Below are 13,986 nucleotides of genomic sequence, written 5' to 3'. Positions count from 1 at the left end.
ATGCGTTGTAACAACAGATCTATATTCATTCCACTATTGGATGTTTTATGATGTGCCTTTCTTTTTAATCATGTATATGTCAATGATATAAATGATAAGTGTGGTAATATCGCTTCAATCGCTTTGCTTAACTATTTAAGCATAGTAATCATGAATGAAATAATGTCTATGTCCGTTAAATAGAGTCATCTATATGCCTGTTTATAGACACAGATCATCAAGCGCTGCACTTTAAAGCTCAATAAGTTCCCGGGATAGATCATAGTTTATGTATTCTTGTTAATAGTTTTAGTTATTCGCTCACTGTTAGCCTAGTTTATAAATCATCCATTCATCCCGTTCATCCACTTTTGGGAAACTGGTCCCATTATCCCCAGTCAGAGCCACTATTCCAAACGGAAAAGGAGCTGTACTAAGGTCCGGACCGGGTGGTTATTCCCAATGTTGTTGCAACGATTTTCGAGGCATCAACAGTATCTTAAAAAGACAACCTTGGTGTAGCATATCTCTTGTAGCATATCTTAAAAAGTCAATGTGGGACTTTTGGTCGTATACCCAACAAAATTCAAAACAACATTTATTGCACCTAAAGTGTGCAATGAGTGGAATGTCATGCCTTTTGAGATTGGAAAATGCCCCAACAATATTGCAAAGGGTTATGGATAATTTCATTAAACCATATTTTGACTCACTCATAGTGTACAACAATGATGTCCATGTATTTTAAAATGTAGTAGATCAACATTTCATACATCTAAATAAGTTCTTGCTGATAATAAAGGATGATGGGTTGGTTGTCTCAAAAAAGAAGATGGAATAATTTAAAACCTCGATCAGGTTTCTTGGTTGTACAATCTTAAATGGTCAATTGATACTACAACATGTTGGAGAATTTACTGAAAATTTCCCTAACAAGATCACAGAAAAAAAACAAATCCAAAAATTTCTAGGTAGTCTGAACTATGTGGGCCACTTCTACAAGGACTATGATAATGATAGAAAATTTTTAAATGATAGGCTCAAAAAGGATCCTCCTCTGTGGACTCTAGTACATACAAGAGTGGTGTAAAACATCAAAACAAAGGTAAAAACACTTCCAATTTTACATGTTGTAGATGATGGTTCACCCAAACTTGTGGAAATATATGCAAGCAATATTGGATGGGGAGTAGTACTAAAACATGTGAGAAATAAAAATGCTAAACCTAAATAAGAACTCACCTAGTTTATTTCAAGAACATGGGAAGATGCATAAAACAATTATTCTGCAATTGACAAAGAGATTAAAGTTGCTTTTAATGCAATATATATGTTTGAAATATCAGATCAATACTAGAGTAGTGTAACACATCAAAAAATCATAAATAAAAATTCATTAGCATTCCCAGGACCAAGCTCCTTGAGACATTAAATAAAATGCAGGGCATGAAAGCCGAAATCCTAATCAAGTAGAATTCCTGCTTTGGCTTCATTTCTTCAAAAATAATAAGCATTCCCAGGACCAAGCTCCTTGAGACATTAAATCAAATGTTGGGCATGAAAGCCGAAATCCTAATCAGGGAGAAGTCCTGCTTTGGCTTCATTTATTCAAAAATCATAAGCCTTCCCAGGACCAAGCTCCTTAAGACATTAAATCAAATGCTGGACATGAAAGCCAAAATCCTAATCAAGGAGTTAGTAACAACAAAGAGTCTCTCTGTGTATTTTGTGAACATGCAAAGAGTCTTCTTGAAGGTCGAAGAACATACCTAGAACAGACCTAGAAGGCATTATGCAAGTCCACACGGTGAGACAGCGGGGGCCGTGAATGAATTCAATTGCGATAACAAACATGAGTCTAAACAAATTAATTCAAACAACAGTGACAACCAGATCTTCTCATGGTATCTTAAGTGTAAAGACAAGTGATCAAAACAACAAAATGATATTTTAAGTAGTCAAAACGAACAAGAGGCACTGTTGGGAAATGCATAACAAAACCAATTAAATCATTTAAAGAAAATTTCTTGAAGGTAATTGGAATGCCAATAACTTGAATAGCCTTCAATTGGAAGGAGCTGTCAAAACAATCCTTTGAATCAACGAACTCTGTTATCCCAGAAACTACTTGCTCCTCTTGTCTTGTCAACCCAAAGCTTGGTCATATTGAAAAATTTTGTGACACACAGGACATTTGTGCACCCTAACTTCTTAATCTCAAAGCATAAAATATGCATTTAAGTATCAATAGAAGGCCTATAGAAAGAGAAATGCATTGCTTCTTTTTAACCCTCAGTGTTCTAGTTGTTAGTGTTTAGTATGGAGTCAGGTGGAGGTTTGCTGTTAGAAATATTAGATAAGCATTCCACTCTTTGACAAAGACTTTGTGAAGCTTAACGCAGAGAGTTCCTGAATTTGCAGAGAGAAATAGGTTCTTCAAATCGATGCCCTACCTAAAGATTTCAATGACCCCGGAAATCTGATATCCGAGTCATTACCTCGCATGAGTAGTTTCCATTTACCATTTCCAGGGTTGTCATCAACCAACCAATTGTACATACAGACCAGGTTGGAGATGAAATTTTGTAAGGAAACCCCTCCATCAAAGAAATGCATTCGTCGTACCGAGGCCTTTTGGTGGAGATTACACATGAGTTGACCAGTTCTGGTTGAATATTTGCAGAGAGATGTCCAGTGTGCATGCTTGTCATAAGATGTAGTTATAGGGTGATTGTGTTTTCTAAATACCCCACACATCTTATGTTGTCCTCTGTGAGAGGGCTACTGTCTTTAATTTATTTTCTTTTATTGAATCTTGATTATATAACCTAACATTTAACTGTCATTTACTGTCATGGTATTTTAAGTGTAAAGACAAGTTATCAATACAGTCATGGTATTTTAAGTGTAAAGACAAGTTATCAAAACAACAATCACTGATAATTTTGAAGACATACAACAAAATGATTCTGTATATTTGATTTTTCAAGGATACTAACATACATGTTGATAATTTCCTATAATAAAGTAGAAGTATTTTTGCCTTGTATGAAAGAATAATTTACAAATATTCTCATCTAAATGCATGCAATAATTCTACAAGTTGTTGCTTCTATGGCAAGATTTAGTTATGTTGCTCGTACAAGGAGAAGTGGCAGGAGAGTGATAAGGGGTGCGCAGTTGCGATGCCCATCGTTAGATGAGGACATGATAGGTGATGTCAATGTCAAAAATGCCCCAAGGAACGTTTTTGAGGATGACCATGCGACTGAAGCTGATGTTCTCACAACATCACCCACAGAACCAACGTCAACAACAGTCCAAGGGGCAAGTTCAACTGAAAAGATCAACGCTATAAGAGGATGGAAAAAGAAAAAATGTTAGTTGCAATTGACGACATAGAGTTTAATGGATACTCAGTTCGGGCATCTGCAAAAAAACATGGTATTCCTCCCTCATCAATACATTATTGGATAAATGGACTGAATCATACAAAACGTAGAGGGTTTGTTACAGTTATGACTGAGGAGGAGGAGGCTGAGGTGGTTGAGTGGTGTAAAGAGATGGCCCAATTAGGACATGGGCTAGAGTTGATAGAACTCGAATCCACAATTGCTCAAATATGTCAAGGGAGGCCAAACCCATTCAAAGATGGGTTTCCTGGTAAATCATGGTGATTCGGGTTTAAAAAAAGGCATCCAGACCTTGTATTGCGTACTACTGAGGGCCTTGAAAGAGATAGAGCATTAAATTTGCACCCTGCAGTTGTGCATAAGCAGGGAAAATTTTAAGAACCACCCTAAATTTATATATATAATAAATGGGCTAATCCCCATGATACATAGGAAAAATGGGCGGCGATTTATCAATAATATAATATGTATATATAATTTTTTTGGCGAATCTCTCATTAGATTATATTATCTTGTACAGTGATGGAGAATCTTCACTGAATTATAAAATCTTGTAAGATCTTGGCAAATCTTTTACTGAATAATAAAACATTGTGAAGTCTTGGGGAATGTTTTGTTAAAGTATGAAACCATATATGATAATAAGAAAACATATTCATTAAACTGTAATATACTAACATACATGTTTGGAAAAAAGAAACATAATTTTCTCTTCCTACAAACAATGTTCCAAGTTTCAGTGGCCGTGTTTATCAAGGTTCTTACAATACACTCTTTCATATCCTTCTATTAGTTTTGATAATATTCCACAACAAAGTTCTTGTAGGTGTTGAAATTGACCACGAGTTCTGTCAAGGTAGGAGAGATTAATCTTTTCTCTACAACTTTTGTCAAGCTACCACTTTTTTCAAGTTATCAAATTTCTTTCTTATTCCATAGACTCCAACTGCGAGATAAAAAAAAACACATCAAGTTTGTTTACCCCAACACGCCAACAAGTAGCAAGCCCCAACTATATTATATAAGAAAATATTAGGTATCCCAAAGGCTTGAAGGGGATCTAATTGAAAGAAGTGACCATTGTGAGAAGCCTTCCAATCAATACATGAATATATAAATGTAGATTTATTATTATTTTAATTGGAAATCTTCAATTAAATAATAAAATTTAATTACATCTCTCCCAATCTAAATTTCTTATTAGCATAATTCACTACCCTCACAGGTCTCGCATTTTTAACAGTGTTGTAACATGTAGATTAATTTCCTTTTTGGTGAACAATCTCCACCTTTTAGGAAAATATGGTGCAGTGGTTCCAACCCCTACAGATCATTAGGACAAACTAAGAATAACACAGAAGATGAAAGGTTGTACAAACTAGCTTATTTTTCAAACAACTAATCCAACATCAATACCTAAACTTTTTCATGAAGATATCATATTGAGAATGTTTGAAAAATGGTGAGAAATCTTCTGCGAGGGTGATGCGGAAAGAGTGATAAGGTTTCACTGTTTTGATTTTTTTTTGTTAAATTAGAAAAAGTTAAAAACCAATATTAATGGAGATATTGATATTTTTTACTAAATTTTGTGAAGTGACTAAATGTAGCTTTAACTGTTCATCTTAACATGTTTTTACAATATAATTTCCTAAGTCTATTTAATATCTTCACTATCATAAAACCAACCTATATCCATCTTAACTCCACATCTACCACTCTTAGAGGGATGAAATCTATTTATCCCTCTGAGCACTTGGTAGACCCAGAATTAAGATGGATCTAAGATGATAGAATTTCCCCTCAAAATAGTTTATGTTCACATGAATACGATGGTATTACCATGGGTTATCATAAACCTGGAGTTTAAAAGTTACTATTAGTAATTTATAAAAATTAATAAAATTAATAATTGATTTTTATTTTAACCAAGTTAAAATGTTTAACATATATTAAATTACAACATCCTTTTTTACTCTTGATCCACCAATCCCCAAGAGGGATCAGATATTTTTTCACTCTATGCTAATTTTCATATCACGATATTTGATCCCTCTCGGGGCTTAGTAGATCAGTGAAGATGGATCTATGCTAATTTAATTCCCCCCTTTAAATAGGCTACATTCCACGTGAATAGCATGGGTCAATACCATGTGCCATTTTTATTTTTATTAATACTAATATTAGGGTTAATAATGTTTTTTGCATGGTATTAATAATAATCTAGCCCATGGTATTTGGCCCATAGTATTTTGCCCATAGGTTTCACCTAAATATAATGCATTTTTGAGTGTTCGTAAATATAAGGTGACTTATGGAGTAAATATAAAAAAATGTTTTATTTATTTACCATACCTCTCATTTATTTATATTTTTATTAATTTACCATACCTATTTTACAAATATGGTATTTGGCCCAAAGGATTCACTTAAATAAAACCTATTTTTTGAGCCTTCATAAATAGAAAGAGGGTTATGGACTTAATATAAAAAGGTTTTATTTATTTACCATATTTCTAGTTTATTTATATTTTTATTTATTTACCATACCTTTTGAGTAAGTATAAAAAGAGGTTTTATTTATTTACCATACCTCCACTTTATTTATATTTTATTTGTTTACACCCTTGCATGTATATAAGGTGGCTTATGGAGTAAATATAAAAAAATGTTTTATTTATTTACCATACCTCTCATTTATTTATATTTTTATTAATTTATCATACCTCTTTTATAAATATGGTATTTGGCCCATAGGATTCACTTAAATAAAACCTATTCTTGAAAATTACCGCGAATGGAAGGTTGTAGCTCCAAATTTCAAGGGCTAAATTTACCTTTTTTACCCTCTCCCTTAAAATAAGGTGGGCTAACCTCCATACCTAATTTTTATATAAAATAAATTTGAGGCGATTTGTAAAAATGTACTATGATACAAAATATTCGCCCACTAAAAATTTAAAACCCCTTAATTTCGCCTAATGGTGAAAATTCACCCCTAAAATTTTCCATGTGCATAAGTTCTATGACACACTTTCTAGTGCTTACGATAAACATTCTTAATGAGCAAACCGTATATGGAATTGTGATGAAACAAGTTTACAAGCAGGGATGAATTGTGGCATGCGGGTAATTGCCAAGGGAGGGAGTCGAAATGTGCCAAAGATTTCGCCTAAGAGTAGGGAGTGGATAACTATTTTATGTTGTGTCAATGCAATTGGCACTTCAATCCTAGGATTTTATCTATTCAAAGGTAAAAATCAACTGAAAAACTATATATAGAACTGTGAACTAGGTGCATGCATGGCTGCACATCCCCATGCATGGATGACTAAAGAACTGTTTTTAAGTTGGATCTTTCACTTTGCTGCATTGGTACCAGGTGGCGTCTCACCTAATAATAGACACCTATTGATATTAGATGGCCATGGGAGCCACATGGTTGTACAAACAATTGAGGAAGAAAATAATTTAGGCATCAACCTGTTGACATTGCCCGCTCATACCACTCAGAGATTGCGACCCCTTGATGTTAGTGTGTTTGGCCCTTTCAAGAACTATTTCAAGTCGGAGCGTGCTGCATGGATGACAAAAAATCTAGGGGTTGAGGTGAAAAGGTTCGAGCTACTAGAGCTTGCAAGTAAAGTTTTTAAAAGGGCTCTGATACCATCAAATATCAAGGCTGGCTTTAGGAGGATAGGAATCTAGCCACTGAATTATGATGCTCTTATGCATGATACTGGTTGTAGCCAGGCATTTCATGTGGATGGTCAGGAAGAAGGGAATGCCCAAACATGTGTTGAAGTGCAAGAAGTAGATGACCAAGATGATGTGGTTGCAACTGGTAATATGATTTCCCTCTCTAAAGGACACTTATATGATGAAGATGATGAAACTGTATGTGAAACACAGTATAATCATGAAAAAATTCACAGTAACATGGAAATTGTTCCACTAACTCAAGAACATGAAACTCCTGATGTTGATATTGTTAATGACATTGTTGAACATGCAGTTGACAATGACCAATTGACATTGCCAAGCCAAGTAACCCCACAGTCATGGCAGGCATAAGAAATGATTAGTATGAATGAACATAGTGCCTCAACAACCAATGAACAAAACATGAACATGCCCTCACAACCAACAGAATTGAACAGTGAAATTGTTTGTTTTTTTGTGGACAATAGATCAATGGAAGAAGATGAAGCACATAATGAGGCATCAAATGAAGATAATGATATAATTCAATCAATTGTCTCAGATACTAAAAGGGAAGTACCAAGCAATGACATGCAGGTGGGAGGGGTGGAGAAGATACTTTGCAAGTTCCTAAAGCTACCAGTAGAGAGAGTATCATTGAAAAACTCAAGGTACACCTGGTAGTCTTCATTTGGGTTTAAGCTCACAGTTACTCACCTCATAAGACTATATAAACCTGTTAGTTGTGTCTAAAAAAAAGAAATTTGAAATGCAGGAATTAAAACAGAAAAAGAAGGATCTAGTCAAGGAGAAGAGGCATCAAGGATTGTTGCAGCACAACATCGAGCAGATGAATGGCTTGAAAGAGATAAAGCAAGGCAAGTTAAGGACAAAAAAAAATGGCAAGACAAGAAAAGGAATCAAGAAAGACACAACAAATGCTTGAAAAGGAACAAGGGATGATCAATATGGTTGACAATGATGCAAGCATAGCTGATGAAACTAGGATTATTTCAAGCTCATTGGACCATATTGCAGATAATACACCATTATTCCAAGATTTCATAAACATTCAAGTGCCTCACTATCAAATTGAGGGTTTACCCACTTGCCTTATTCCTACCAGAGGAGGTGTCAATTCTATGTATGCTCATTACACACCTCCACTTAATGCAGGGGCTAGTAGTGCAAATGTGAGGTATGGGTACTCAATTCCTCCATGGTTGGAAGGTGAAATTTGGATTCAATCATATGGAAGCAATCAACCATTTCCTAATCAACCCTTTTTAGATAGGCCAACCTACCTGGCTCAAGAAGGTAACTCAGGGAGTTTTGGCACTCAAGATTCTCAGGGCCATAAAGAATAGGGGTGTCATATGTTTTTGGTTGTAACCACATTATGATGTGGATTTTGGATGGATTGTATCTTTTTCTTGTCACAAAATCATTTTGGCTTACAACCTAGGTTGTTTTATTTCATACTATGTGCGGCATTGTAACCAAAATCCATTTTAAAAGGAACATATATAGTCTATTATAATGTAGAAATCTTACCTGAGAATGCAAATACGATTTTCTGTTATGCATCTACACACCAAATGATAGACACAAGTGAAACAATGACAACATTTTTAGTTTACATTTCATGAGATTGTAGCAATACTTCATGATGTAACAACACATAGTGCAGATAATACCTATAATTAAAACATAATACAAATGGGTAATACAACTAATGCACCCAACCAACTTCTGAGAAATCTATTGATTGATTAACTAAGTTACAAATACAGATTACTTTACGATAAAAGAGACACATGGCTACAATAAAAAATATTAATCCTTTTTTCTTGAAAAATCACCGATCATTGCTCACTTCATCTTCACCACAATACATTGGTATCAAAGTAACATTGAAAGGCCACGCATAAACATATTGTTAGCCCTACAAAAATGGTATATCATAGGAACATTACTTCATTCGATCTGCACACTTGCTTCAAGACTCATAACCCAGACTTGTATCAAGATCTTGCCAATAATTCTATGTATGAAGATAAACATAAATTGGCATTCATTTACTACAACAAAAACAAAATCAATTAGACAAAGGTGTGCATTTTGTCCTCAATGCACCAACCTCCAATTGATGTAGACTCTAGGTCATAAACTTAATAGTGGCATCAACAACACTCTCCAATCACAAACCCTAGGTCATCAAAACTTTCCAATCATAGCAACATACATTCTCATACTAACAAAATTATTTCTCTTCTCAAACCTTGGTAGCATAAATAACTCAGGTCAACATATCCAATCCACTAATAATCCCTAGCATCATCAATGTAGACGCAATACTACAATATGAGGCTCATGGCATCAATAAGTTCTCTACAATATGCAAAAATCTAGCAACATATTCTGTAAAATGTACTAATGAAAAAACTGGGTCAATACCATTCTCTACTTGGAAAATAACAATTTAGTTATAGTGTCAAACCTTGTAGTAGTATACACCCTATCATAGAGATCTCATACAAACCCTAGATAATTTGACATGACACTCCCATATATTCAATGTTAAAGTATCATATGACAGTAAAGGCAAAGGATAAAATGAAGACCACACAGGTCAAATAAAATGAATTTCATGACAGTGAGAAACATAGAATTACGCACAATCCAAAACAAAGTATTGTGAAGTAAAAACCATAAATAAAATTTCAAAATGAGTGCGCACCAGGATATACTTTGATTATATTTTCACGAGAGCATAAATATATTTACAAACCAAAACAAAGGTTTGATCACTGCTAACTAAGTTACAAATGCAGATGGAAGCAAATGAATATCAGAGTTCTACAAGTAATGCACCCAGCCAACCTTTGAGAAATCTATCGATTGATTAACTAAGTTACAAATGCAGATGGAAGCAAATGAATATCAGAGTTCTACAACTAATGCACCCATCCAACCTCTGAGAAATATATTGATTGATTAACTAAGTTACAAATGCAGATTACTTTACGATAAAAGAGACACATGGCTACAATAAAAAATATAAATCCTTTTTCCTAAAAAATCATCGATCACTGCTCACTTCATGTTCAGCACAATACATTGGTATCAAAGTAACATTGGAAGGCCATGCATAAACATATTGTTAGCCCTACAAAAATGGTATATCATAGGAACATTACTTCATTCGATCTGCACACTTGCTTCAAGACTCATAACCGAGACTTGTATCAATATCTTACCAATAATACTACGTATGAAGACAAACATAAATTGGAATTCATTTACTAAAACAAAAACAAAATCAATTAGACAAAGGTGTGCATTTTGTCCTCAATGCACCAACCTCTAATTGATGTAGACTCTAGGTCATAAACTTAATAGCGACATCAACAACACTCTCCAATCACAAACCCTAGGTCATCAACACTTTCCAATCATAGCAACATACATTCTCATACTAGCAAAATTCTTTCTCTTCTCAAACCTTGGTAGCATAAATAACTCAGATCAACATATCCAATCCACTAATAATCCCTAGCATCATCAATGTAGAAGCAATGCTACAATATGAGGCTCATGGCATCAATAAGTTCTCTACAATATGCAAAAATCTAGCAACATATTCTGGCAAATGTACTAATGAAACAACCGGGTCAATACCATTCTCTACTTGGAAAATAACAATTTAGTTATAGCATCAAACCTTGCAGTAGTATACACTCTATCATAGAGAGCTCATACAAACCCTAGATAATTTGGCATCACACTCCCATATATTCAATGTTCAAGTATCATCTGACGGTAAAGACAAAGGATAAAATGAAGACCACACATGTCAAATAAAATGAATTTCATGACAGTGAGAAACATAGAATTACGCACAATCCAAAACAAAGTATTGTGAAGTAAAAACCATAATTTCATTGAACGAAAAGACAATTTTCGCCTAAACTCAAACAAACACAATACCCTAAACCTGTAAAACCTGTAAAATCCTCCAACACAACGGGAGACTAACCTAATGTACTAATGAAACAATCAGGTCAATACCATTCTCTACTTGGAAAATAACAATTTAGTTATAGCATCAAACCTTGCAGTAGTATACACTCTATCATAGAGAGCTCATACAAACCCTAGATAATTTGGCATCACACTCCCATATATTCAATGTTCAAGTATCATCTGACAGTAAAGGCAGAGGATAAAATGAAGACCACACAGGTCAAATAAAATGAATTTCATGACAGTGAGAAACATAGAATTATGCACAATCCAAAACAAAGTATTGTGAAGTAAAAACCATAATTTCATTGAACGAAAAGACAATTTTCCCCTAAATTCAAACAAACACAAAACCCTCCAGCAAGCCTTTAGGGGTTTGTGGAGTAACTATCCTTCCAGCCTTAAGAAACTAGCCGGTAGTCAAGAGCTTTCTCTCCTTATAGGTCAATAGCTCCTCTATCCCGGTGGGTCTAGTCCTTAAGAGAGGGACCTCAAGAAGGTGAGGGCCCCGTAACCAATAAAATAGAGGACGGAAGGATGGAAAATGACCCTAATAAACCTGGAAAAAAGAAAGAATAAGATTCCATGATGACATACATCACTTTTCTCAGTTATTATACCATGTAATTGAATTCTATATAATGAATAAAAACTCATTGGCTAACGACCCCAATTACGGAAATAAAAGAGCCATTACCTGAATACCTTCCCCTAAATTCAAACAAACAGAAAACCCTCCAATTCAACAGGAGACTGACTGAACGCAAAGCGACTGAAACTCCAAGAGAAAAAATAACAAAAACCCCAATAGCAAGTTTAGGTGTTGAAAAACACAGTTGCAGTGGCTTGTAGGAAAATCTTACCGGATAGACACAGAAGCGATGTCCAAGCATCCTCCTTGTCCAAATGTTCTCCAGACCTCGCCAGACCTGCAACCAAACTTGTAAAACATGAAAAAATTAGAAAATTAGCCAATGGCATAAATATACAAAGACAATTCGAAAAGAAAACCATAAAAACTTGTAAATTTACCTTCGACCTCGAATTGGCTAGAAATTGGTATTGGCTCCTTCCCAAACAATAGGTCGCGTGAATGAAATAACAACCAAGGTATCTGTAAACCCTCGGCGGTCCAGAACGAACAACAACAACTACATATGTAAACCCCCGACCCCGCAGAGCATTTAACAACAGCAACAGAGTTAAATCCCCCTTGAAACAGGTGACACAACAAAACCCTAAACCCTAAACAACACTGGTAGGCGGAATGAAACAACCACAACAGAAACCCTGTTCCGTTAACGAACGCGTGCAAGCAAACTAGCCGGGTTAGCAGGTCAACAATGGCGGACAAGGCGCACAGGTAATGGAGTTGTCCCACGCCATCATCGGTGGAGTGCTTCGCCCACACACCAAACCCGAACATAACAACACGGAGCAGAACACACATCACATCAAACAAGCGCAAACAAATAGATAAAGGCGTTTAACTATGGTTTTTAATTGCTGCCACCCACCACAACACATGGCAAGCTCCTTCGGGCAGGTGTCGTACACCGGGAGCAATTGTCCGCGTGCCCAATGCTGAGGTGGAGGGGAAGGCACACAAGTAATGACGTTCCTCCCCTACATTGGTAAATATGGTTGTGCTAATTAAATATAATTCGATTGTTGTGGTTGTAGAGTGATTACTCCCTATTGTTAATTATCAAATATTTATATTTTCAAGAAACTTCTTGTCCTTTAAATCCTTTTTCACTTACACGAGCAAATTACTGATTTGAGTAGCAAATTGCTGATCAACACCTATCAGTAACTCTATTTTACAATTCCAAACCTGCTCACAAGTTATACCAATGGTCTTTGCAGAAATTATGTCGAAATTGTAAGCATTAAATTTGATGCGTATACGGCTAAGTTTCCACGTACCACGACCACTGCAGAAATTTGATACATGTGACCGCAGTAGTTTCCACTTACGGAAAGCCCTATTTCCAACCCTATAACAAAGTAAATGCGCTTTGACATGCAAGCCAAATAGCGCTCGCCCCTCTCTCTCGACGCTGCTATCTTGATTCACGTGCTGTCACTCAGAGGGGGAGCGCTATTTGGCTTGCATGTCAGAGCGCATTTACTTTGTTATAGGGTTGGAAATAGGAAAAGCCTCCACTTACCACGCAACATTGTGAGCGACAACAACATGCAATACATCACGCAAACAACAGACAAAGAAACCAGATTGGACTTTAATACATTGTAACGCGTTTTTCACATCTTTGAAATAAGTGGCAGCTATCCATTTGACATTTGACAAAACTCTCCCTTTAAAGAACACCTTCGGTGTAATTGCCCATAATCTGTATACCACTGATGAATCGTGCATATTGACTACTCAATCTCTATCGCTGTATGCAACTTGTCAATTGATCTTACGTATGAACTTTGACAAATTGCCATTAAATTTTATTGCGGTGAGGGAGGAAATTTAATTACATTTAGTTTACTAATTGTTTTTAGTAAGATTTTTTTGAAGTTTTTCTTATGGGTTTTTTTGGTGTAATTTCTTTAAAATCTTCTAAGAATTTATTGAAATTACAAGTTTGATGGGTAACCTTGCACAATCGAAGTGTCTAAAAGTTTTTCAGGGTGTTGAATCCATTTAGTAAAAAAAACCAATTTAAATAACACACATTAATATTTAATCTCAAATTTTTTTGCAAAATTCCAGCACCAAAAATATTTAAAAAATCCCACTAAAAACAATTTTTTTAATTTATTTGTAAAATTTCTGCATATTATATATATATATAAATTCAGATTTTAACCAAAAAAAAATAGAATTATAAATTTGACTAATAAATTTAAA

The sequence above is a fragment of the Pinus tabuliformis genome, chromosome 2_2, assembly GCF_031772625.1.
Source record: "Pinus tabuliformis cultivar Carrire ecotype Pingquan chromosome 2_2, CPIR1, whole genome shotgun sequence".
NCBI lineage: Eukaryota > Viridiplantae > Streptophyta > Pinopsida > Pinales > Pinaceae > Pinus > Pinus tabuliformis.
Note: the sequence above shows the minus strand (reverse complement) of the source record.